Genomic DNA, 26,026 nt, shown 5'->3' on the forward strand with positions numbered 1-26,026 from the left:
CGCCACCCGGACCGGTTATTTCGCGGCGCCGAGGCCCCCCGGGCTGCCATCCGAGCCTCCGCCGCCCGCTGCTGCCGCCGCTGCCGCCACTCTCCAGCTTCCCCTCCCCCCACACCCAGGGCTCGGAGTAGGAGGAGGAGGGGCCAGTACGTTCTCGTCGCCGCTCTTTGCAACCTGCGGGGGCCGGTGCATTGCCCGGTGAGGAACCGGGGCCGCTGCAGGTGCGTGCAACCCTGGAGGAGACGACCCCCCTCACACCCCCAGGCGGACCGGGGGGCTGCGAGCCTCTGGCGGGCGGTCGAGCGAGAGGAAGCAACAAAGACAGGCTGCAGCTGGGGCCGGCGAGAGGGGCCGTGGCCACCGGGCTCCTGGCGCGAGCGGAGAGGGCGCCCCGGGGAGCGGCGCGGACAGAGCTGCGGTCCTGAGCGGGACCCCGAGGGGAGGCGCAGCGCCGCCCGCCGGACGTGGTGAGCACAGGCTCCGGAGAGGATGCGCCACCTGAGCGCCGGAACGGCCCAGGTCCTGGGCGGGTACGACCCACGCTGAGCGGAGAGACCCGCCACCCCCGACTTCGGACGGCGCGAGCCGGTGCCTGGATCACCCTCACGGACAGCGTCCCTTTGCACCCGGAGAAAGGTATCGGCCCCCAAGGGGGTCTCCCTCAGGCGGCCTCTGCCGCCTCTGCATGGCTGAGACCCGGCGAGCGAAGAGTCATCGCCGCTGAGACCTGGTGCCCTTCAACGGCCTGGCTGATCTGGTGAGTTCCGCGGGGCGGGGTTCCGGGCTGGAGCCGGGGGCACTCCCTGGCGTCGGGGCGGCCGGATCGGAAATAAAGGGGCCCTGAGCTGTTGGGAATCCTGAAGCAGCGATGCTCCTTCGCCCCAGCCCTTTCCCGCTCACACACAACTTGTCTAGACTGGCCAAGCGGCCGGCCTGGAGCTTGGGAGCCCGTTGGGGGACTCCACAGAGCCTCGGGTGAGGCGTATGCCAGAGAGGAAAGGTCACCCCACCCCTAAAGCCAACAGACAAAGGTAGTAGCTCCATCTTGCGAAAATTCCCAGGGAGCTCCGGCGTCTTGGAGGGCCAAGGAGGAGGGCACCCGGGATGGAACCCTTGGGGTGCTCTGGAGCAGCCTCTGAGGTCCTCAGGGGACATCTGCTTAGCGGTGGTTGTGGAGTCCCAGCCATGTTGGTGGTTGCGTTTGAGGATTGTGCCCTCCAATGCCAGATCATAGCAGGGTCTCCCATACAGCCCTCATTCCAACAAAAATCTCACAGGGATGGTGGGTTTCCCAGTGGGGCCACAGCCTGACGTCACTGCCAGGCATCTGACGTCACTGGGGTTGCCGTGGCGACAGGACTTGCATTGACCCAGGGTCGGAGGGGGCGGGGTCATGGTAACCAGGGGCAGACTGGATGCCTTTGGGTAATGGAGGGGTGAAGGCAGATCCTACCCCCGCCCCCAGCCTCAACTGCAGTCCTCTGACCTAAATCCCCAGCTTTTCATGAGGTGGGGGAGGGAAGCAGTGCCAGCTGTCTCTGCTGATGCTCCTCCCCCCAAGGACAGGTGTTCAGTTTTGCCCATATAGCCTGGCACTGCCTGGGGGCTCAGGATTGCCAAACAGAGCAACTTTGTGCTTTCAAAAGGGATGCTACAGAGATTTCCTCGAACCCCACTATACACCCAGCCAGCAGGCTGAAGTTCCCAGGGTCCCTAGAGAGATGTGCCCCACCCCCCCCTTAAAAGAGGCCAGGAAAAAGGTGCGGGGAAGGTGCAGAGGAGCTGCTGCCTGCTACCCCTCAAGTCCAGGGGTTCCCCCTGCTGCACAACCCCAAGGTGAAGGGCCTTGGCCAAGCCTGGACTCCTGTCTTCCCTGCTCTCCTTTTGCTGTTTAAGATGATTTTGACAAGCACAGTATGGTGCTCATTAAGTGAATGGAGGGCAAGTCAGTCCCGTCAGTGCCAAGGTCTGAAAAAAGTGTGTCCCTGCCAGGGGCCAGCTTTGATGGGAGTCAGGCACCGGCCCTCTCTGCCGCACACTCCCCCACCCCCCACAATGCTCCAGCCCTGGCCCTGTGTCTTGTGAAGGCCCAGAGAACCCCAGCCAGTATCCTGCTGCTGGGTTCTTTGATTCGTCTTGAGTTCCTTCCAGCAATTGCTATTATTGTCAGATGTGGGTGAAAGTGGTGTGATCGCATTTGGAGGTAAAGGTTAGAGAACCGTGGCACTGTTTCGTTGTGGGGCGGGGTGAGAGCAGAGGGAAGTGTGTGTGGGGTCATTATGAGAGCCAGGCCCCAGTCTGGATGCAGCTAGCATTTTTTCTCTTCTACTCCCAGGCTCTCTAGCTAGATTAACAGGTCAATAAATATCAATGGAGCTGCTTTGGGGGGCTTGGCAGGGAGATGATATTTCCAGCTGAAATGGTGTCGTTAAACACACAGGCTTCCAAGGACAGAGCAACAGCAGATGGGGGTGGGGGGGAGAAGTGGGAGAGGTGGGCAGAAGGGCTGTTTGCGCTGCCTCTCGAAGCTTCCCAGTTTAGAAACAAACCCGGAGTGTGCGCCAGAGCTCCACAAACACAGGCGGTTGGAGGTCCTCCTCGGAGTATTTACACTTCCGTAGCCAAAGCGGAGGGAAAGGCTGTCAGAATTGGGCAATTCCTTCTGTTCCCTTCCCTGGGCTTGGCAATAGTACCCGGCGACGAGCAGGAGGGGATGCCAGCTTACCCGGCATCTCCCCGCTTGCCAGGCACTGCACAGGGGGAGCTCAGTTACTGCTCAGAGTGGCTCACGCGTGGTGGCCCATTTTACAGATGAGGAAACAGTCTCGGGTGGGCAGCCCCGCAGCTCTGAAGTGCCTTGGCACCAGCACCAAAGTCCCGAGGTCTTCCCACCTTTCCCCGGGCCTTACACCACTTGTTGGACAGGGTCCCCACAAAAGTGGGGGGCTGTCGGCTATAGAGGGAGTCTGGCCTCGCCAAGAGGCCTTCCCACACTGAAACCTGAGTTTGAATCCTTGCTTATAGGATACTCTCGAGCTGAGTAGTAACTTGTCTGCTGGCCTTGCAGACAGCCTGCTCTCCTCACCCCTGGCACCCCCTTTCTCCTGCACTGGGGGAAGTAAGGTGGGCCATGAAACCTGCCTGAGGGCGGGGAGACATTGAGAGAGATGCCCCTTCTAGCTCCCCACCAGGAGGGTTGAGGCTGCACTCTGTCACCTCAGGGACGGACCCTCCAGGTACGCACTCCGCTGGTAGAGAAGTCAAGGATGTCGATGGGTCAACGGCAACATTAGTAGACGTGGCTCCTGACCAGTCTGAAGGTTGGCAAGGGCCCTCTGGGGAGGGGGGGTGCACTGGGACTCTTGGGACCAACCAGGATCCACCAGACAGAGGCGCGCAGATAGTGTACTGGGCATTGGGTGTGGCCTATGAGTGCTAGGGTGTGCTGGATGAGGGGAAGCAGGGACCCTGGAGACTTAGGTGGGATGGGAGAGATCCAGTTAGGTCTCTTTAACAGGGATGGTAACCCTGACCAGTCTCCTCTTTCAAGGTTAGCTCCCACTCACCCCAGTAATCCTTATCTCACTTGTCTAATTCCACCTAAGCTCGTAAGCTCCCCCATCCCCTGTCTCTTCTGAGCCTCACAGTTGTTCTGGCCAGGGTCTGGGCTGGGTTGCTTAAACCCCATTGGTGGGCAGTGGCTCATGGTTAAGAGCCACGCGATGGAATGGGTCCACCTTTGTTGGCTGTGTGACCTTGGGTGAGCAGCTTTGCCTCTCTGAGCCTCATCCTCAGAACAGTGCCTCGAATGGCTCAGCCCAGTCCCTCCTGGAGCCAAAGATCAAAGACTGCAGGGTAGGCAGGGACCCTTCCAGCCACCCTCCACTTGATCTCCCACCCACCTACCCAGGGCACCCCACGTGGTGAGCACACGTGGCTCCCTCCTACCTGAGTTCCTACAGGGCTGGGCCCTGGCCAGCACCCTCCCGCTGCCCCCCAAAACCTCTCCCGGCCCCCTCCACCTTCTAGTCCTTCACAAACCGGAGGAAGCAATAGGAGCAGCTCATATTCATGAACCGTAATTCAATCAGGCGGTGATTCCTCTGGGCTCGGGGCGGGGGTGAGAACGAGGAGGCGCGCACAAAAGGGCCGCTTTATTACCTCCCGCGGGCCGGGAATTGCTGCTCTCCCCCCAGCAGCGGCCGGAGCCGCCTTTATTGTGTTAACCCATTTGCGTGTCAAGAGCTATTGTGCGCTTTCTACTCCTGTGCCCGGTGGACTGCGGGCGGTGGACTGCGGGCAGAGGGCTGCGGGCGGGCCGGTCACCTCCGCGGGCGCCGCCCACCGCCCTGATTGGTTGCTAAGTGATTTGCATCCAAGGTAATCACTTTTATCTCAGAAGTATGTCGACTATAATTATAAGCTACTGACATCTTTTGAAATCTGCCTAATGACTATTTTAGTCTGCACGGGCTGGGGGTGGGGAAGGGAATTCTGGAGGCTAGGGTGGGCGGAGGAGGAGGCTGGTAGGGGGATGGATTCCTTACACCTGGACCACTGATTCGTTAGTTGAGAAATACCGGAGTGCCTCCTGCGTGCCTGGAACAAAAGAGAGGTTCCGAGATCGGGCTTGCGGTTGCTCGCGTGGGAGGAGTTAGTACCATTTCAGAGATGGGGAAATAGAGGCCTAGAGGAATGAGCCACACCAGCTCAGAGTCATATATGCAATAAGTGGTTGGAACTGCAGGTCTCTCTGCCCCCCAAATTCATGTGCTGGTCCCGGATGAGGTGTAGACAGAAATAATAGCGGTGAGCCTTCCTGGGTTGGAGGTCACCTGTACCTCCTGGGATGTATGTCATCGCCTTAAGAAATGCAGGTGCTCTTACTACATTTTACTGGGAAGGAAACAAGCACAGGGAGGTTAACTTCCCTGTCCAAGGTCACAGAGCCAGGAAGGAGCACAAGCAAGAAGTCCGTTGGTGGCCAGAAGTGGGAGTGCGGAAGGCAACATGGCCAGTGAGCAGCCGATGAAGGAGTGAGCCTGGGGCTCCAGCTACCCCCTCCACCTCCTGGGTCCACTCCGGATCAGGCATTGAGCTGGGCAAGGGCACCCTGCCGTCAGATGGCCCACAGCCTCCATGGGGAGGAAGAGGAGCCTGCAGCTAACTCGAATTTTGGTCAGAGCCAGAGGAAGGGCTGGAGGAGGGAAAAACTGCAGCTGGTCATGGAGGCTTTTGCTCTTGGGCTTGAGGACTGGGTGAATCTGCCCCATGTGGAGTAAATGATGATGATGTTGGCAGAGGGACTTTGAGATTTGAGGACATGACCAGGAAGGGCAGGGGGAGCTTATAATAGGGAAGAGGTAAAGGGAGAAAAACTAAGAGAGTGTGCTGGGCCTCAAGTGCTGAGCTAAGTACTTGATGTGTCTAGGGAAGAACAACCTGAAGCCAGCAAACCCGGGTGCAGAGAGTCAGTCTGGCAACCTTTGCAGGGCCTTAGGAGTTGCCCCTGAACCCTGGGCTCCTGCACTCTCACTGGCTGTGTGCGCTCAGACAAGTCACTTTGCCTCTCTGGGCCTCACTTTTCTTTTCTTTCTTTCTTTCTTTTTTTATTTATTTGACAGATCACAAGTAGGCAGAGAGGCAGGCAGAGAGAGACAGGAAGAGGCAGGCTCCCTGCTGAGCAGAGAGCCGGATGCGGGACTCGATCCCAGGACCCTGAGATCATGACCTGAGCCGAAGGCAGTGGCTTTAACCACTGAGCCACCCAGGCGCCCCCCTGGGCCTCACTTTTCTCATCTGTTCAAGGAAGTACTGGCAGTTTGCCCCCAGGCTTGTGGGTGGGATGTGCTTAAGTGTGCAGAGTTCCCCGGGTGAGTCGGAGCCTTTCAGAAGTGGGTGGGCTCAGGCACAGGCCCCAGCCAGTCACCCCAGCTCCACAGCAAACCAGCATCCCAGCCACAGCAGCTGTTTGGGGCCCTGGGAAGCCCCTGCCATTGTGCAGAGGGCACAGGGGACAAAGGCCTGGGAGGTCAGGGAGTAAGGCTGAGGCTGGCTGTGAACAGGCTCCTGGGGATGGGGACTTAATGATGCAGAACTTAATGACCCGGAGTCTGTGGGGAGGAGGGGCTTCCCTTGGAGGAAGAGGAGGAGGAGGGCGGTCCAGCAGCCAGCTGTCTGCTCCAGGATTCGCTGCCAAGGCAGGGGCAGCTTCCCCACAGGGGCCAGGTCTGAGCTTGCATTGCGAGAGATGGAGGGGCACAGCCTTCCAGGCTGCAGTCCCTGGGCCCTGAACTGGGAGCCTGGCCCTGTCCCTCAGCATCTGTGTGACCTCCCTCTCCTCATCTGTCACATGGGCCAGGGGTACACGTCGGAGGGCAGCTGTGAGGCTTGGCAGGAGCCCATAGTGAGCGGGCAGTAAACAGGACCTGCTATTTTTACTCTGTATTCACCCGTTCATTCAGAGAGCTCACTGCTCTGTGCCAGGCTCCCTGCCAGGTGCTGGGGACGCAGAAATGAGCATGCCCAGTTGCCTTAAAAGGTGGTGAGGCCTCAGACACCCCATCACAGTGCAGCGGGTCGGTCACCACAGTACAAGAATTCACAGTGTGCAGGCACCATGCCAGGGGTAGGGAGACTGCAGTGGACAGGCCTCATACAGCCCCTGCCCTTCGGGGCTCCAGTCTCTCAAAGCAGGCTAGGAAATCAGAGGCAGAAACCATTACTACCAGCTGGGAGAACCAGGGAGGGCTCCCTGGAGGAGAAGGAGGAGGAAGAGGAGGGATTTTCAATGGCCAGCCTTGGAGATTTCTGTCTAAACCCTTTTTGCCTATTATGGGGCTCACAGGACACTGCCAGCCTCTGCTGTGCCCCAGACTAAGCTTCCTGCTTTGACACGTTGTTCTCTCATTTAATCCTCCTATGATTGTGGGAAGGGTATTTTTATCCCTGTTGTGTAAATGAAGAAACTGAGGCTCAGCAAGGTAAAATGACTGCCCAGGGCACCCTGGCAGATCAGCAGAATCCCCTTGGCTATCCGTGCTAGCTTCTGCCTGTCTTCCTCCTGGGAAGGAAGGAAGGCAGGGAGGATCCTAGGATCCTAGGGCAGGGGCCTAGGGGACCCAGTTCTAGGCCAGCTGTTTTCCTTATGAGATGCATGACCTTGAGCTCAAGTTACCTCCCACCCCAGCCCAGCCTCAGCTGTGTCCTCTGTAAAATGTCAAGGATGGCAAATCTGTGGCAGGCCTGGTTTGCCTTCCACCGCTGTGCCCTTGGCAGACATCGCCAATCAATTGACGCCCTCTTCCCCTGCTGAGTTCTTCCCCTGACCTTGGGTTCTTTCCAGGGCTCTGGGAAGGCAGCTCCAATCAATCAGTGGGGCCTGTGAGCTGAAGCCTGCTTGCCTGCCTGGCCTTGATGAGCTCAGAGGTCTCTCCCGGCCCATCTCCATATGGTAGCAGAATGAGGGACACTGGGGGGGTCTTCTCCGTGGATGTAGGTGGTTCTGCGGTTGCAGGAGCTGTTGAAGTGTAAGAGTCCTGTTACCTTCCTCCAGCTCCCGGAGAGACCTGTGTCTGTGTGGCCCAGTGCATGCTCGTTTGAAGAGCTCTGGGTGGATTCCAAAAGCATTCTGCCTGCATAATAATAACAGCCTTTACTGAGCTCTTCCTGAGAGCTCGGTCCTTCACGGATACCCTCTCATTCATCATTCTGCAGAGCACTGCATTGTGCCTCTTGGCTCCTCTAGGAAGACATCTTAACCCATTTTAGAGATGAGGAAATTGAGGCTCAGAGCCATTAAACAGAATAGGGTAGTATACTTTGATGAGCAGCTATGCTGACATTCACACTCAGGTCTCAAGGTCCACAGCCTAAAGCCGGCTCAAGTGTGGCAGGCAGCCAAGGCAGGCTTCCTGGAGGAGGTGTCGTTAAAGCCCTGGTGGGCTTCTGACAGGCAGAGCTGGTCCTTCTAAGAAAGGGGTGGGGCCCCTTCTGGGTGAAGCGAACAGCATGAGAAGCAATTCAGAGACAGGCAGGCAGGAGTGACCTAGTGTGGGTTAAGGGTCCTATAATGTGGCTGGACATAGCTGGAATATGGAGACATGGGGGACTGTGACAGGAGCCAGGGCTGGTCTTGGCCTCTGGATCCATGGTAGGGGACTGTGGCAGCTCTTTAAGCAGAGGAATGCTCCTGGCCCATCTCGGTATATTCATTCAGTGTTTCCTCGAACCCAGAGCAGGTTAGCTGGTGCTTGGGGCTACCTCTGGTCTACCGGAAGCTTTAGCCCAAAGCAGTGTTGAATAAATAAGCGAACGGATGCTCCCTGGGCTGACATGCTCCCGATTTCCCAGCGGGCCCAGCTGCGCAGAGGAGAGAGACCAGAGGCCTGGGGTGGTGGCGGAGGGAGGCAGCCAGCCAGGCCGATGCCCGGGGCCCTGGCTTCCCTCTCGGCACTCCACACCTTGCCACCCATCCCCACAGCCCCTCCTCGCCCCCCCCGCTGGGCTGTCCACGCCTGGCGGGCAGCCTGGACCCCGTGCTTGGGGGGATAAAAGATGAGGGTTCGTGACCATTTTTTAACTCCGTAAAGGGAGAGACACGAGCTGCGGGCTGCAGGCCGGAGATATAATTAGTGCGCAGCAGTGGCGCTTTCTTGATTTAGCTTCTGAGAGAACAAGACAAGGATGTTATACCCAATTAGCAGTAACATCCAGTCGGAGCCTCAATAGGTGAGATAACAAGCTATTTTTATGACTTTTCTTTCCCAGCTTGGAAGGGGCGGGGGGAAGGGGGTATCGGGGCCTTATTGCTTTTCATCGGGGAACAATTATTAGCGATCTCAGGATTTCCCAAAGCCAAATGATGCATTTTTGAACCCAAACAAGCAAGCATCCCCGGGCGGCAGCTGGGGAGGTAGGAGGGGGCAGGGTAGGCTGGCATTTTGAGGCCAAGAGTGGTAGAAGGGGTGCAGTCCCCTTGCCCCCATTCTAGAAGCTTTCTGAAAAAGCTCCCAAAGGCAGAGCCTATTGATTCGGCAAGGGCAGCCTGGGCCCCTGAGATGTTCTCAGTGCCTGCCTTGATTTCCCTACCTGCTTCACAGAGGCCTAGGGAGACTGGGCCAGTTCCCCTGGGGACAAGGAAGGAGCCAGTTCTTCCTGGCACCATCCTAGATCTTTCTGCTAACTGGGCCAGTGGTTCTGGCTTCTCAGCCTCGAACCTGCCATTGCACTCTGCTTGCTGGACCCCCCGTGATGGCTCATACTGCCCGACCACCCTCCTGCCTATCCTCGTCCCAGACCCAGGCTCTGGCAGGGCTGAGGGGTAATTAGCTCCTCTCTCTCCCCCTTCATTACCCCCACAGCCGGGGCACCCAGCACCAGCCAAGTCTCCACCGGGCTGGGAAACCCTGCCAAGCCCCACCCCAGCTGCCTGGCCACACTTCGAGTCCTGGCGAGGGCTGGGGGATGCCCAGAGAGGGAGCTGGCGGGGCTGTCATGATACCCCATCAGCTTGGGCCCCACGCCCAGAGCAGGTTCCTGGGCCTCCGCCCATCCTGCAGAATCCAGCCCCACCCTGCCCCGAATCCCATCTCCCCGTCCGTGTGGAACCCCACACTCGAGGTTCAAACAACTGACAAATCCAGCCATGCAAAGTGGGAGTTTAATTGCAAACAGTTTTTATGGATCATGGGCCCATCTGTGCCACCATATGCAAAAGGGAAAAAAAAATTCCCATTAAAAAAAAATTCTCCCTGCCCCACACCCCAAACTGACTCCAAATGGAGTGGTTGCCAAGGTTTTGGTGGCTGGAGCCAAGCACAGAGCAGGGACACATCCAGGGAGCTTCCTACTGAGTGGGCCTGGCAAAGTCAGGGGGCTGGTGGGGGGACAGGGGTACTGCTGATCACCACTCAGTTTGCCTCTGCAAACTGCCAGCATTTTGAAACCCTAGGGGTCTTCCACAGCTCCGGGCCTTTGCACATGCCGTGTAGCTATCCAAGGACCCGCTGTCCTTTCACAGCCACCTCACTGATGCTGTTTGGCTGGCCTCTACAGCAGGACTTGTCATGGGGTGCGGCTCTGCCCCACATTGATGGAGATGTGGGAAAGAGTGGTGTTGTGGAGCCCACAGATGAGGGAAACCCCCTTCTATTTCCAGTCCAGCAGGATGGGGCTGTCCAGGCCCTACAGATTCCCTTCCTCTGGGTGGTCTGGGCCTCCTGCCAGCCTGGCTGGGACATTGAGCCCCCCACTTGTGGGATCAGCCCTCCTCAGGCCCTCAGGAGGGGGGTGCGTCCACCCAGGGCCCAAGTGGGCTGGTCATCAGGCAGGTCTGAGAGGACTTACCTCTGAGGCAGCTTGCCAGGGTTCGATGGCTGGGCCACCTCATCCCAACTGGGAGACTTCATTTCTCCCTCACTGTTCCTCAGTTGCTCCCTCTGTAGAATGGGGAGAAGTCAGTAGGATAATGCATCCCAAGTGCATCCAAAACTGTCATAACTTGTCCTCAAGGGAGGGTCTTTGCATTTGCTAGTGATGTCCTCCCAGGTTCTCTCTCTCTCTCTCTCTCTCTCTTTTTTTTTTTTTTTAAGATTTTATTTATTTGTCAGAGAGGGAGTGAGCACGGGGGTAGGAGTGGGCAAAGAGAGAAGCAGGCTCCCCGCTGAGCAAGGATTCCCAATGCGGGACTCAATCCCAGGACCCTGGGATCATGACCTGAGCCGAAGGTAGAGAGGCTAAACTGACTGAACCACCCAGGTGACTTTTTCTTTTCTTTTCTTAAGATTTTATTCATTTGTGTAGAGAGAGAGAGTGCACACGTGCTTGAGTTGGGGGAGAGGCAGAGGGAGCGGGGAAATAGAGAATCTTGAACAGGCTTCGTGCTGAGCACAGAGCCCGTTGTAGGGCTCGATCTCACAATCCTGAGATCGTGACATGAGCGGAAATCATGAGTCAGCTGCTCAACCAACTGAGCCACCCAGGCGCCCCTCCTCCCAGGTTCCCAAGCAGGACACTTGAGGGCTACTGAGTGGACATGTGAGCGGGCGAGGTGTTGGGAGGACTCTCCAGGACGAAATGGGCCACAGGCTCCTGGCTGGCCAGAGATTCAGGGTTTCTGCACCCTTTCTGCTGGAGTCCAGGAACAGTCTGTAGCCTACGGGCATTCTGAACTCTGTTCTGCAGTTGAGGAAAATGGGCTCAGACCAAGGGGCTCCCCCAAGTTTGTGGAGCTGGGACCGGAACATGTAAGTGTGACTGGCTGACCAAGTCTCTGATGTTCATGTCATAGGTGAAGGAGGATAGGCCTGGAGTGGGGGTGGGATTGGGCCAAGGTCATGTGGCAAAGACATAGCTGCCAGCGTCTGTGGGGTCCTTCCTACCCCATGGCATGAGATGAGGCACCTGAGGCCCCCCCAGCCTCAGAGCCAGGTCAGCCAAATCCCATGGCTCTTCCTCCTTCCCCCGCCCTCCCTCTGCCCCAGGTCTGCACCCAGGATCACCATGCCTGGGGGTTCCCCCATCAGCTTCTGAGCTGGGGGCTTAGTGTGTGTCTGCACCCAGGCCCCACACAGGGGACCTGGTGCCCCAGTCCTGGTACTTGGCACAGCCCTCCCACAACAGGTAGCAGGGGAAAGTGGGACCCCTGGGCCCCGGGCAAGCACAGCCTGGTCAGACCCCTGGCAGGAGCCCAGGCTAGGCACCAGGCAGCCCATTCCCCGCCTGGCAGTGATCACCAGCTCCCGTTGTAATCATTAAAACTATTAGAAGGAAATGTTCGCTTGAAGCAAATGTCAGGCGCCGAGTTGTGCTTTGTAAACGCTCACAATTAATGCCAATCAGGCCCGGAAAAAAGCCGGCCCGGAATCCTGTCTGTTTCGTCTCATTTGTCAGCTGGTGCCGCTCCATGTTGCACATTTTCATACAATTGCTATAAACATAAAAGGGAAACTCCACAGTGTTCCTGGGCGCCCGGATGGTGTACGCTGACTTAATTACTTGGTATTCTGCTGCTCACTTGGCTGCCCCGCGCGGGTTGGGGAGAGAGAAGGGGGACTTGGTGAGGCAGGGTGAAGGCTCCTGGGGGTCAGCCAGGGGGATGGGTCAGGCTCCAGACTCTGCTCTCCTGTCCCACCCTCCACTGGTCTTGCAGCCCACCAGCCCACTGAGCCAAGGACGCCTGTAAGATGAGGAAAAACTGGGGCGCCTGGGTGGCTCAGTGGGTTGAGCCGCTGCCTTCGGCTCGGGTCATGATCCCAGGTCCTGGGTTCGAGCCCCGCATCGGGCTTTCTGCTCGGCGGGGAGCCTGCTTCCTCCTCTCTCTGCCTGCCTCTCTGCTTACTTGTGATTTCTCTCTGTCAAATAAATAAATAAAATCTTTAAAAAAAAAAAAAAAAAAAAGATGAGGAAAAACTGCCAAAATGTGTTTGCAGCATCCTCTAGCAGAAGAGGGGGAATCAGAATCCAGCAGCCTTGGCCTCGCACCCTGAGTCCCGCTCCTGAAATGACCCGTTGGGGTTATTGCCTCCTACACACCAGGCATGTGTGGCTTGCCAGCTGGGCCTCAGTTTCCCCATCTGTGAGTTAGGACTTATAGCTTGGTGATGAGGAGTTCAGGCTTACTGGGGCTGTGCCCCAGGCTGAGGATGCTGGGCATCACACTGGGTTGTTGCTTAGGCCCTGCCCTTGTCCCCAGCAGGGCCAAGGAGTCTCACGGCCAGAAGTGGTGTGGGGATTTGGACCGGGCTCTCTGGGCTCCAGAGCGTGTCGCTATTACGCCACCTGGCTGCACCCTGTCATCATGCCAGTAGGGTTGAAAGGAGGTGATGGATCTGAAAGTCCTAGTACACAGCTGGTGTTTTCATCAGGAGTTACTGTTGTCATCCACCCCCTGCAGGGGGGCTCAGGCAGGCAGGGGTGCACCCAGCCTGAGGGTCAGCACCAAAATACGTGGGTCTTGGGGATGGAAGGGCCTACCACGGGTGCTGTACCCCCTCCCACCCTGGGGGTTGGGCCCACCAGGCTCCCCACCCCCTCCTGTTGCCTCTAATCTGGCCTTGAGGTGCTGACTGTGTGTTAGGCCGTGTATCACCTAACTGAGCCCTCAGTAGCCCCAAAAGTTGGTCATTGTCTCCATTGTACAGATGAGAAAATCAAGGTCAAGACCAATCTGAGATTACACAGCTATGGGCAGCTGGAGCCACGTTCAGGTTCTTCTCTCCGAAATCTTTTTCCCCTGCCTTCCTAGCTGCCTCCCCATCGTGGCCCGGATGTGAGGCCTTGCCACACACTAGGCACCCGCCCCAGGACCAGTTTGAGCTCTCTCACTCCCTGCAGACGGGGTCTTCTAAGGCCAGGCTGGCTTGGCGGGGACACACCGGCCTTTGTATAGACTCGGGTAGGCCGGGGCCAGGCAGGGCTGCCAGCAGAGTGGGGAGAGGGCGGTGCGGCCCAGCCGGCCAAGGATAAATGCTCAGAGCAGGGGAATAGAGGCCCCTTTGTGTGGTGCTCAGTGGGGGAGGGGATGCTGCCAGCTGCCACCCTGTGTGACCGGGGAGGCCCAAGCCCTCCACAGAGGTCTGCCGCCACCCCCAGGGGACTGGCCAGGGATCCTGTTGTCTCCCCAGCTGCCACCTTCCACCATAATTTGCCTGCTCTTGTGTTCTGGAACCTCTGGCTGCCAGAGGAGCCAAGGGCAGTTGTTAACCTGGTTGCTGTAGGCCTACTGTGTGCATTCCAGCAACCCTGCGGGTAAAGGGCAGTAGTCCCATCACAGATGAAGACAGAGATTCAAGAGAGGACAGGGGACTCACCGTAGTCCCAGCTGCTCTCGGGGCCAGTATTTGGCCCATTTCAATGCCTTTTCTTTCTGTGGAGTTGCCCTTTGTGCCCCATTGGTCTTGGGTCCCGGGACTTAGGGCTGTGACTTGAGGTGCCCATCTCTGTTGCCTAGGTGGCTTCAAGAAGGCTGCCTGGTGCCTTTGTTCCCTGGGCAGCCACCAGGCATCCATTCTGTCCCTCCGTCCTGGCCAGGCTCTGTGCTAACAGCTGTCGTGTTAGTGGGGATTGATGACAGGACTTTTTCTGAGGGCTGCCCTACCTGCTAAATTTCCTCTGAGTCTCAGTGTCCTTAGCTTAAAAATGGGAATGGAATAGAACCCCTGCGGGGAGCACTGGGAGATGTGCCAGGACACGGGTGAAGGGCTGAGCTCAGAGCCTGTATCTGCTTAGGCTGCACGACCTTGGCCTGGGCCCTCTGTCACCCCTGCCCCCTCCTGGGAAAGGCAAGAGGACAGGCTGAGGCAGTGTGCAGGGGCAGGCAGGTGGCGTAAGTCTTAGGAACATAAACACACGGCAGGGACTGTCTCATGGTGGGGATAGGGTCCCTCCTGCAGTCCCCATTTACAGAAAAGCAGACTGAGGCTTGGATAACTGAAGCGACTTGTTAAGGGTCCTGGGAACACAGGGAGGGTAGTTTCCTAGAAGGCCTAGCTCTTCGTCTCTTCTAGACCTCCACCTAGCCCACTGGGCAGCTGTCCACTGTAGACACTGACCAAGTCCCCTCCGTGCTGTGGGAGGCCCAGAGCACTGACAGGCAGCCCCAAAGGCCACGTGGCTTCCCACGGCTTATCACAGCAACCTGGGACCTTTTGCACCCACCAGGCCATTCCTTCTTCTGTGCCTTTGTCAGCCCAAGGTTTCCACGGAGACTGCCTTCATTGTTCCCCTTCCCAACACACACACACACACATACACACACACCCCTACCCCCATCCCCCCCACACCTATGCCCATCCCCCGCCCCAAACATCAAACATGCCTCCCTTCTCTGTAGAGTAAGTCCAGTTCTGCTCTCCCCTAGTAGTCTTCCATCCCGGTGGGGCTTGGAGTCCCCGCACCCTGGGTCCCACACCCTGCCTCCTGCCACTGGCTCCCCATGCCTTTTCATCTCTCCCAGCTCTTCTGCCACAGTGTGGCGCATAGTAGGCTGTCAGTGAAGTCCAAGATAGAGATGCAGCCCTGGCCTCAGACCCCTGGTCCCTGCCCAGTGGAAGAAAGGGATACGAAACAGACCAGAGACCAGGCTGCCTGTCCCGGGGTGGGATCAAGTGCAAGACACCCAGGGAGCAAGAAGCTCCCACCCCAGACGACCTTCCTCTCCAGAAGGGAGCCAACCAACCCTTCCACACCCTGACTCTGCTCCTGAAATCCCCGCAATCTTATCTCAGTCTTCCCAAGGCCAAGGCCAGGCAGGGGTTTCACGGATGGAAAAAGAGCCTCGGCAAGGCAGCTACTGGCTGAGACCACACAGCTCCTGAGGGCAGAGCCTTGGTCTCAGCGTCAGACAATGCGACCCCAAAGCCTGTGCCCTTCTCCAGGGTGGAACACTCAGGAGCCCACAGGGGCCGGCCAGGTGACGTGAAGAACAAAGCAGCTGCTGCAGGGCCTTATGGGAGTGCGGGCTCGGAGGCCCCAGAGCTGCCAGTTTTAGTTTGTTTGTTTTCAAGACCCGCCAGACAATGAGAATTTGGGGTGAAATTTTTGTTTTTCTTTCCTTTTTAATATTGGCAACCATGTCATATATATATATATATATATTTTTTTTTTAAAGATTTTATTTATTTATTTGACAGACAGATCACAAGTAGGCAGAGAGGCAGGCTGAGAGAGAGAAGGGAGGAAGCAGGCTCCCTGCTGAGCAGAGAGCCCGATGTGGGGCTTGATCCTAGGACCCTGGGATCATGGCCTGAGCTAAAGGCAGAGGCTTTAACCCACTGAGCCACCCATGCGCCCCTATATATATATATATTTTTAAAGGACAGCAAATAGGGCAGAGAAACGATTTGTGGGTAGGATTTTGCACCCTTTGGGGATATGGTATTTTCTGGGCAGGGAGCATGCAGTGGGCCCCAGGATGTCGTGCCTTCTCCATCCCCAGCTAGCTAGAGTCCCCAGAACCCGGCCACAGCCCCATGCACCCCTCCAGACACCCCCAGATACCGCCTTCACTGCCAGAGGCAGGAGGCAGGGCCCAGAGCCCCACGAGGGCACCACCCAAATAGCTATAATCAGCAGCCTCGCCAAGACTTCAAACTCACCCAATTATCCTGCGAGGGAAAAAAAAAACAAAATGAAAACAAATTAACATGTTTGCATAGAAGCTGCTGCGGCAACAGACACAGCCGTGTGCGCGCACCCGCCAGCGCGTGTCCCAGCAAGGCCCTGAGCTGCCGCCGCCCCCTGCCCTGGGCCAGCACCCCTGCTCAAGCTGGGCTGGGCTGGGCCAGGCCAGTCTGTGGCCACTACGCTCAGCCAAAATATGCCCTAGGCCCAGCAACCAGATTGTCCCCAAACCTGATGAGGCACTGTCTCCGTCCACCAGCCTTCAGGTTTTTTTTCTTTCTTTTTTTTTCCCCCAATTTAATAAACATGTGAAATTCACTGTGTGCCCAAATTCAACTTCATTGTCCTGTGCCCTTTCCTTCAGATGGAAAAATAAGCCCAGAGAGGTTAGTTGACCTGCCCAAGGCTGCACAGTCGCTTGAGTGGAAGAGCTGGGTTTTGAATCCAGACAGGCCAGCTCCAGAGCCCTCACCATAATCACCACACCTCCTCTGTGGCTCCCCGTGGTCTGCAGGTGGTGAGCTGAGCCCTCAGCCTGGCTGTCAAGACCACCACCCCTGCCCCGTGTTCTCTTAGATGGAGGGGCCGTGGGTGGGGTGGTCATGATCGCAGAGCTAAATGGGTATGGGTTCCGATCCCTGTTCACCAGTCCTTTATTGGATGGCTTTGGGCAAGTGGCTCCACCTTGCTCTCTGCCTCAGTTTACCCTCCCAGAAGATTGGGATAATAAGAGTCTCTACCTCAGGGGGGTTAGGAAGATTCACTGGGTGAACAACTATCTCTGGCATCTGCTTGCGGGGTGGGATTCCCCCACCGGCTCATCTGGCTCTCTAAGCCCGTCGGGTGCCTCTGTCTCCATGTGGCTCCCGAGCATACCATCAAGGGGCTAAGATGCTCCCCCTTGCTCCCGGGGGCAACCCTTCTTCCCTGGGCTCCCCTGAAGCTCCATCTGGCCAGGGTCGGGATTGCAAGGCGTGTGCCTGATCATCTCCTCTGTGTCTGGGTCTCTAGGTCTCCGCAGCCGAGCACCGAAGGTGGGGCTCGGGCAAGGTTTTATTTTTTTATTTTTTAAAGTATTTTATTTATTTATTTGACAGACAGAGATCACAAGTAGGCAGAGAAGCAGGCAGAGAGAGAGGAGGAAGCATGCTCCCTGCTGAGCAGAGAGCCCGATGCGGGACTCCATCCCAGGACCCTGGGATCATGACCTCAGTGGAAGGCAGAAGCTTTAACTCACTGGGCACAGGTGGGGCTTGTCCCTGGGAGTTGAGGATAAATTGTGCTGGAAGGAGTTGGGGTTTAGGTCTTGGAGGCCAAGGGTCCCCAGGCCAGGGCCACACGTACCTCCCCGGTCCCCTCGCCCTGCTCTGTATGGCCATGGACAAATTCCTTCACCTCTTTGAAGCCACTTGCTGTCATCTCTAGCCCTTGACGGTGAAAGCTGAGGGCGGACATTGCCAGCGCCATGGGCCGCCGAGGAGTGCGGGATTTCAAGGAGCTAGGAGGGCACCACCGAGGAAGTGACCACACTCCATGCAGACGTCATCCAGCTTCGTCCTCACCATGGCCAGGTGACAGAGCTGCTGTTTCTAGCCCTGTTTTTCACATGGCGAAACTGAGGCCCTCAAGGGACCTGGTCACTTCCTCAAGTAGGGCCTGCTGGAAGTGGCAGAGTTGGGGTTCTGGGTTTGTGCCTTGGCCTTCCCGGATACTGCTGATCAGGGGCTAAAGCAGGCAGCACCTTCCAGCCTGGAGGATGAGGCCCAGTAGGATGCCATCGTGGTGGTGGTGGTGGAAGGCTAGCTTCATGGTACTCAGGGCGGCCTCTTTGGAATCAGCCTCTTGGCCCGTGGTCATGCCCACTACTCAGGCCCAGGGTGGTGTCCAGGGGAGGTGACACAGAGCCCCTCGCAGAAGTGGCCTATGGGAGACTGGGTGCCCACTTAGAATCCCAGCCTTCCCTTGGCATGGCTCTGCCACAGGCTTCAGGGTGCAGCAGACCTGCCTTCACGTCCACATCTGACCAGTTGGCCTGGGCCTCTCTGAAGCTCTGCTTGCCCCTGGAGAATGGGAGGCATGGCTCTTCCTATACCTCAGGATGGGCTCCAGGCTGGGTGAAGCAGCCCCCTGCCCAGACCTCGTGAGGAAGGAGCCCTTCCCCTCCCCGCTTCCAGAAACTTCCCAGCCCTGGAGCCTCCTTGACATCCCCGAGGGTGGAGCTCCTGTTGCTGCCCAGCCCACATCCCACTCACCCACCTGCATTGTCAAACCCCACTTGGTTCTCCAGGGTCCCCTGTGTTCCAGATGTGCGGAGGGGTTGATAGGACTGAAGAGGTAGGTATGCTGTGCAGTGAAATAAGGGAAAGGTGCCAGGGGCCAGGGCAGGTGACTGGAGAGGGTAGCTGTGAGAGCATGTGAGCCCTGGGCCACACAGTGGTCCAGGAGGAGAGGCCCAGTGCATTCCTCGTACAAGGGGATATACTGAGCATCTCCTGTGTTCCTGGCTTTGGTGTAACAAGAGCCTAGAGATGGGTCCCCGAGGCCCCAGTCTTCACCGTTTCCCAGCTGTGCACCTCTGGGCAAGCCACAGTCTCTCCCAGGACTCAGTCTTCTCGACAGGGCAGTGTAGAGTTGACATTCAGTACTACTAAGTGGTTGAGAGCCTAGGGGCTCTCGCACACGGGGGATTCATTCCCCCCCAACTCTTGGTGGGGAGGGTAAGAGCTGGTTCCTGTGTCTGTCGGGGACCTATGTATGGCTAGGGGCTAGGGGGGTATAAGAAGTAGGAAGAATGTGAAAGGCATCTTTTGGTATCTGGAAACAAGTCCAATGAAGAAAAATTCAGCCAGCATCCAGCTGCCCAGAGCTCAGCACTTGGTCTCAGGCTGAGGACTTTGTTCCCAGGTGTTCGGTATTTGGTCAATGCCTGATTTCGCCTTGTAGAAGTGACCGTCCTGTCAGGTGGGGCCTGTGTGAGTACCTGGGTGGACAAGGCCAAGGCCAGGCCTGGCCCAGAGGAAGGGCCCACGACAGGCTTAGCACAGAGTGGGCCCCACACCGATGGGCACATTCCGGCCTCAGCTTCTGGGAGCCACCTGCCTGCCTGCCTGCCCGCCCAGCAGCCCATTGTCTGGCATGTGGGGGCTTGGAGCAGCCGTTGTTCCACACACATCTGATCCTGTCTTTTCCACATCAGATCATTTGTAACCGTCACCAGGCAATCGGGCCCTTCGCTGATTCAATCTCGGCTTTGTGCTGTCACAGCTGTTTTTCCGCGCCGGGCTGATTTTGAAAGGAGGCCCATCTTCTAGGCCTGCTCTTTAGAAGCAGGAGGAGGGGGTGGGGGTCTTTATGTGTGTGTGTGTGGGTGTGTGTGTGTTTGTGCATATCTGCCCCCCTCCCGGCACCCCCCCCCCACATGCAGGCCTCTGCCTTTCCTCACCGAGAGTAGAATTTGGAATGAGGTGCACAGACAAGGGCCCTGGGGCCCCACCCCCATCCCCTACCACCTGTGCACCCCAGTGGGCACACACAGCAGAGTCTGTGTTCTGGTAGAGGAGACAGATGCTAAACTATTCATCAATAAGGTCATTTCGGAGTGGTAGTGACAAGGAAGGAACTACAGCCAGTGATGGGATAGTGGCTGGAGCAGTCAAGGAGGACCTCTTGGAGGAGGTGAGGTTTGAGTTGACGTGTGAATGAGGAGTTAGAGCTGGCATGGAGAGTGCCACCCCTTATGAACTGAGATGTCCTAGAAGAGCAAAATCTACCCCAGCTTTCAAAGACTTAGTGTGGAAAAAAAAAATCTCACGAGTCACTTTTAAATATTGATTATATGCTGAAGTGATACTATTTTGCATATATTAGATTACATAAGATATGTCAATAGACATGATTTTCCAGGGCGCCTGGTTGGCTCAGTCGGGAGAGCCTGTGTCTCTTGACCTCAGTGCTGTGAGTTCAAGCCCCACGTTGGGCTTTTAAAAAAACAAACAAAAGAGTAATTTCTCTTGTGGATACTAGAAAACTTGTAATTACATTATATTTCTACCTGAGAGCCCTGGGGCAGAATATTTAGGTGGAGACAGAATTATAAGTGCAAAGGTCGTTAGATGAGACCAAGGTTGACCTGTTGGAAGGTCAGGGTAAGCAAAGGCAGAGGGACAGTGTGGGTACCCAAGTGGGGAGGGGGTTCACACACAGCCATAGAGGATATTGTTAGAAATGCTGTGGGAGCCAGCGGGGGAGTTTTGAGTGGGGAAGGAAGTGAGTTCCACGTGGAAGCCCAGCTTGGCCCCTTCAGGGTAGAGAATAGCATGAAGTGGCCCTGGGACTTGGGACGTGATGAGGCAAGTGAGGCAGGTACTCAGACCAGCAGTCTGTTGTGGAAGAGTTGCAGGAAGGACCTGCTAGAGGGCTGCCTGGACCACACTTGCTTTCTTCGCTGCTAGATTTCAAAGCTTCTGGGCTTTCTCCTGCCCCTGCCTCTCCCTCTACTCATCCCCACCTTCCCGGGCCACCGTCTCTTCCCTGTCTCTTCCTGCTCCCTGTCACAGCCAAGAATTTAGAGTGTGTCCAGCTCCTTGCCTCCAGGAGACCTGTGGTTGAAATCCCTTTCCAAAAAGTTACCTAAACACACACACGCACAGAAGGGATGCACGATTACTGTAGAAAAATTCGAAGTAGGGGCGCCTGGATGGCTCAGTGGGTTAAAGCCTCTGCCTTCGGCTCAGGTCATGATCTCAGGGTCTTGGGATCGAGCCCTGAATCCGGCTCTCTGCTCATCTGGGAGCCTGCTTCCTTTCTGTCTCTCTGCCTGCCTCTCTGCCTACTTGTGATCTCTGTCTGTCAAATAAATAAATAAAATCTTTAAAAAAAAAAAAAAAGAAAAGAAAAATTAGAAGTAGAAACACAAAGAAGAGTCAGTCTCCCTAGAGAGAAACACAGTCCCACTGCCGGCCTGGGGCAGAGCTGGGATTTGAATCCAGGTGGTCTGACCCCAGCATCCCACTGCTAGGATCATGGTACCCTGCGGATAGATGATGGGGGCTTAGAGACGCTGCACCGCCACCCCCAGCCCAGCTAACAGGAAAGGACACCTGGTCCACAAACAAGCAGGGCTTGGCTCTGGGGAGTTCACATGTCTATAAATACGTTAATAGTATTGTTCCCTGTCCTTTTCCCACCCCGTCCCAAAGGCTCTGCTCATTTCTCTTCTAGCCTGATCTTCTGAAGCATCTGTTGATCCTTGGCTCCTGGCTCAGACCAGCCCTCCCCTCAGCGCATCCCCCAACCTGGGCTTCTCTCTCCTGGTGTCTTAAGCCTGCCTTCCTGCCCTGGGCCCAGTTTTCTTCCGTTCCTCTCTGCCCTTGGGGTCTAAGTCTGGCCCAGGCCCACCTCTTCTTCTGGGCTTCCCTGCCCCCTCCACCAACTAACTGCCTGTCCTGCGGCCCTGGACAGCCCCCGTCCCTGGCCACTATTTCCTCATGGGTGCACAGACCAGTGATCCTCTCTTTCTCTGTGTTGTGGGGTGGGCTAAATGAGGTGATGTCTGGAAAGTGCTGAGCCCATGGGAACACTAAAAATAAAAACCAGCTCCTATTATTGCTCTGATTATTAGATTTTCTCCTTCCCTGTTGCTGGGTTAACCCTGAACTGTAGGGTGTAAGGACCTGGGGAGTGCAGCGGGGGGATAGGTAGAGAGGATGGGTGGGAGCACCCAGTATCATTTTGGTCTCCACCTGTATGTTTCTCCTCCACAAAGGTTCTATGACCTCCAGCAAAAAACTGGGTTGGGACATTTCTGCTGATGACATCAGTATATTGATGCCCAGCTTCACCCCTTGGCTGGAAGGTGACAAGGGAGATCTGGCTGTCACTTAAGCCCAGGCCAGAACTAGGGGAAGAAGGAGTGACTTATACAATCGCACCATTCCCCCCACACTTCCTGTTTTGGGATCTGGCTCTCAGGGAGGGGAAGCTGGATGGGAGTGTCTGTGATTGGACTGCTGGGCTTCCCGAAGGCTCGCTTTCTTGAGCACGAACCCTGCCCCTAGTGCTCACCCCTCTCACTCCCTAGGTGCTCCTGGGTGGCCCTTGGTTCTGGGAGAGGGCTCACCAGGTCTGATGTCAGTGGCAGCTGCCACCTCACCCCATCGTGAGAGAGAGCAGTTTTCAACGCCCCCATGAGCCCTCCGTCCACCCAGCACCTTCTCTCAGCTCTTCCCTGCCTTGAGCCAACAATTGCCCTCAGCAGGTGGATCTTGCCGCCTTGCACTTGGGCTCCCTCCCCCAATTCCCTCTGCCCTGGTGACCCTGCTTGGCCTTAACATAGATGGGCTGCTCCTGGTAATTCATCAAGAGGGTTTCTTCTCCCTCCTGGAGCTGCTTCAAGTTCTTCATGCTCCCTGATTTTTCACATCTTCGTAGGCTTGAGTGTGCCATCCTGTGCTTCAGACCCCTTCTCCCTCCATCTTTACCTGGCTGTTTACCACCTACCTGCTCGTGGTAATCGTAAACTGTACTAATAACAGCTACCAGTTGGGCAGGTACTTCGATAACCCTGGCACCTTATTAGTACAATCCGTGGTACAACACCTTGTACAGTCTGTGGAATTAACCCCCTCTTTTTGAGGAGGAAACTGAGTCTTAGAGCGACGTGCCCTGCACATCACAGTTAAGAGATAAAATGCTCAGACATGGGATCCAAAGACTGGAAGCTATTGTTAATCCTCCTTATGAGGGCAGGGGTCTGTCCTTTGACCGTGACACCCCTAGGGTAGGTAGGCTGGCCCCACCTTGGCTACGACTTGTCTTCTTGCCTTGTAATTGCCCCTGATGCCCCCTCCCTGCTGTCAGGGTCTGTCACTCTCTCAGCCTCTCACACACAGTAGGTGCTTAATTTATCACATCTCCAGAGGCTGGAGTGCTGCTCAGGGTAGGTCCCCTCGCCACTGATGTCACTAGGCTCCCAAGTTCCGCCTCACCCCTTTATCCGGGCACGTGCACAGGGAGCTGGCCATGGTGCTGAAGTGCTCCGGGGAACTGCCCGCTGGGAACCTGTCTGTCACTGAGCCCTGCCTTGTGCTTCTGGCCCCTTCTTCCTCCAGGAGATGGTTTTCTGGGGGCCCACTGTGCACAGTCATGGTCACAGCACTGTGAACCCACAGAGGAGAGATCAGAGAGAGCCACATGAGGAACTCCATTAGTTCGATTACTGATCAAACATTTATCAAGCACCATGTGTGTCTCTGAGAAGCCCTTGAGGGACTGAGCTTCAATTGAAAGTCAAGGAGAATTTCATGGGGTGGGTAGAGACTCAGAAAGGGCTTGCTGGCAGGCAGAAGGGATTCCACAGGCAAAGGCCTGCAAGGATGGTGGTAAGAAGCTCGTGCCCCCCCACCCAAGGGCCCCAGCTGTGGCTGCCTACTCTCTGGCTTTCGTGATTATTGATTCACTTTTTGGTCTCTCCTGCTGGCCCAGAATTACCCGCACGTCTGGCTCCAGTGTCCTGGCCAGAGCTGGGCCGAGACTGAATGGAGAGTTTTCTCCCAGGCCCAGGGTTGGCATCCATCTCTGTGTGGTGAACAGAGGGAGCCAGGTATGCCTTGTGGCCAGATTTGCATTTTAGAGAGACCTCTGGCCCCGTGGGAGTAGGTATGGATATGGCACTAATCCTGGCAGTAGATGAGGCCTCCTGCTGAAGGGGGCAATGCCCCTCCATCCCAAGCTTTAAAAAAAGAGAGAGAGAGAGAAAATCCCATTCTGGTGCTGAGGCCCAAATGGCAGTGGGGAAATAATCACTTTTCACAGACCCCTTATCCACAGCCCAGCCCTGCACCAGTTTAATCAGGAGTGGCGGTGTGACTTGAAGATTCTTGGGCTTGAGAGATCAGGAGAGGGGTTAAAGAAAATTACCCTCGCCTCCTCCATGCTAATGTAATCTCTAACCAGATCTGCCTAGCCGCAGCTCAAATTGCTTTTTAGATTAACATTTAATTATTAACAGGGTCCCCTGGAAGGCCTCAGGCTCAGAACAGGGATGGGGGAGGGGGCTGCAGGACGAGGATGGGGGTGGGCTTCTACTCTGGCTGCCTTGAAAGACAGGGTGGGTTGGGGGGTGGCCAGAGGGAGGGAATCGGAAGGAATAGGGGAGAGTGGGGTCAGGAAGGGAACAAGAAGAAGGGACAGCGGGAAAAAAGAAGGGAAGCAGCAGGACAGGGAAGCAGATGGAGTAAGGGAGAGGGAGAGAGGGAAGAGGAAGAAAGAGACAGTGGAGCCTCCTGTTGTGGGGGAGGGGCTGTGCACCCTGACTCCCTATGGTACAGCAGTCCTGGCCAGGTGCGGGTGATTTCCTGTCCCTCACTGTTTAGAGAGGAGGACTGCTCTTCCTGAGGCTTTGTGCTGGCCTGGCTTGTGGTGCTGGGGACTATCACAGAAAAGTGTCTCAGGGCCACAGAGCAGGATCTGACTCCAGCTCTCCCAGGCTCCCAATCCAGTGCTCATATTCTGTCCCAGCCACTGGGCCTCTCATCACCACTTCACATTGTTCCCTGCACTAGGAGGTCAGACTCTGTGGCCAGGGCAGGGGGAAGAACAAGGCTTCCTGTCCCTCTGGGAGGGATCAGGGTGAGAACTGTGTGCAGCTCCTCCCCCCTCCCCTGTGAAGGTTGTGGGGCCTTGAGGAATAGCATGGTCCTAGACATCCACCCCAGTGCTTTATGTGAACTGCTGTATTTTTCCAGCTCCCTGACTCATCCCAACTCAAGCTTCTAAATTCCTCAAGCACAGGCTGCACCCAGAACTCCCTCTGTGTGTCAACAGAGGTCCTAGCCTGCTGCCTTGCACATGGATTGTTTGAAAACCAAATCGTGAAACATCCCCTCATGTCCAAGCTGGAAGTGCCTCTCAGAAAATCCTCTGGGCTGTTCCCCATCAAGATTCAGTGAGGGAAACAGAGTCAGGGAGGGACTGAGACTTTCCCCAGGTCACTGAGCCAGTCAGAGCCCTGGTGCTGGCAGGTGCCACCCAGAGGCGTCCAGGGCTGGCTCTCCCCAGTGAAATCCTACTCCCACTGGACCTTGGGACGGGCCTGGCATGACCTTCTGCTGCAAGCCACAGCCAGTCTTTGGCCTTGGGTAGAGCCAGCGAGGCCAGAGTCGGCAGCTCCAGGAGTGTGGAAGGACAGGCTCTGGAAGTGTAGCCCTGGCTTTCATGAGGTCACAGCCTCACCCTGCTGTGGAACCCAAGCACATCTTCATACTTGGTGGCGCTCTAGGGCCAGCGTGGCCTGGCAAGGGGCAGACTGTGGACCTGCAGGATGCATGAGGGAGGGTTCTGCCCACCTGCCACTTTCGGTAAATAGTAGCTGGAGGGAGAAGCCAGGAAAGTCCTTTTCTTTTCTTTTTCTTTTTTTTAAAGACTTCATTTGTTTTTTGAGAGCGAGCGAGTCCAGGAGTAGGGGGAGGGGTAGAAGGAGAAGCAGACTCCCCACTGAGCAGGGAGCTGACATGAGGCTCAATCCCAGGATCCCGGGACCCCAGGATCATGACCTGAGCCCAAGGCAGACACTAACTGATTCTGCCACCCACACGCACTGAAAAGTGGGTTGGATTTGGGAGTAGACAGTTCTTACTGGATGTTCTCTTTGGCAGGACATCCTTTTTTTTTTTCTTTAAAGATTTTATTTCTTAGTTGACCACACAAACAGGAGGAGTGGCAGGCAGAGGGAGAGGGAGAAGCAGGCCCCAGGGATTGGCAGGACGTTCTTACGATTTTTGTACAGGGCCCATGGCACAGGGATGGCTCTCAAAGGTTGCTCAGGGAGTGTTTGCTGCCTGAATGAATGAGTGAGTGAGTGAGTGAATGGGTGGGTAAATGACAGCCACCTCAGAATGGTTCTCCC

General features: G+C 56.4%; 1 protein-coding gene across 2 annotated transcripts in view; it reads left to right on the plus strand.

Annotated features, from left to right (window-relative positions):
• Positions 1-625: 625 nt before the first annotated feature.
• FAM222A (family with sequence similarity 222 member A) overlaps positions 626-26,026 on the plus strand; it is a 53,282-nt gene continuing 27,881 nt past the window's right edge. Inside the window, exon 1 of one of the 2 annotated variants that reach the window (XM_047698153.1) lies at positions 626-757. The gene's annotated coding sequence lies outside the window, so the exon portion shown is untranslated. The remainder of the gene's footprint in view (positions 758-26,026) is intronic. The other variant, XM_047698154.1, reaches the window with a different exon arrangement.

This window comes from Lutra lutra, chromosome 12 (genome assembly GCF_902655055.1).
Source record: "Lutra lutra chromosome 12, mLutLut1.2, whole genome shotgun sequence".
Classification (NCBI taxonomy): domain Eukaryota; kingdom Metazoa; phylum Chordata; class Mammalia; order Carnivora; family Mustelidae; genus Lutra; species Lutra lutra.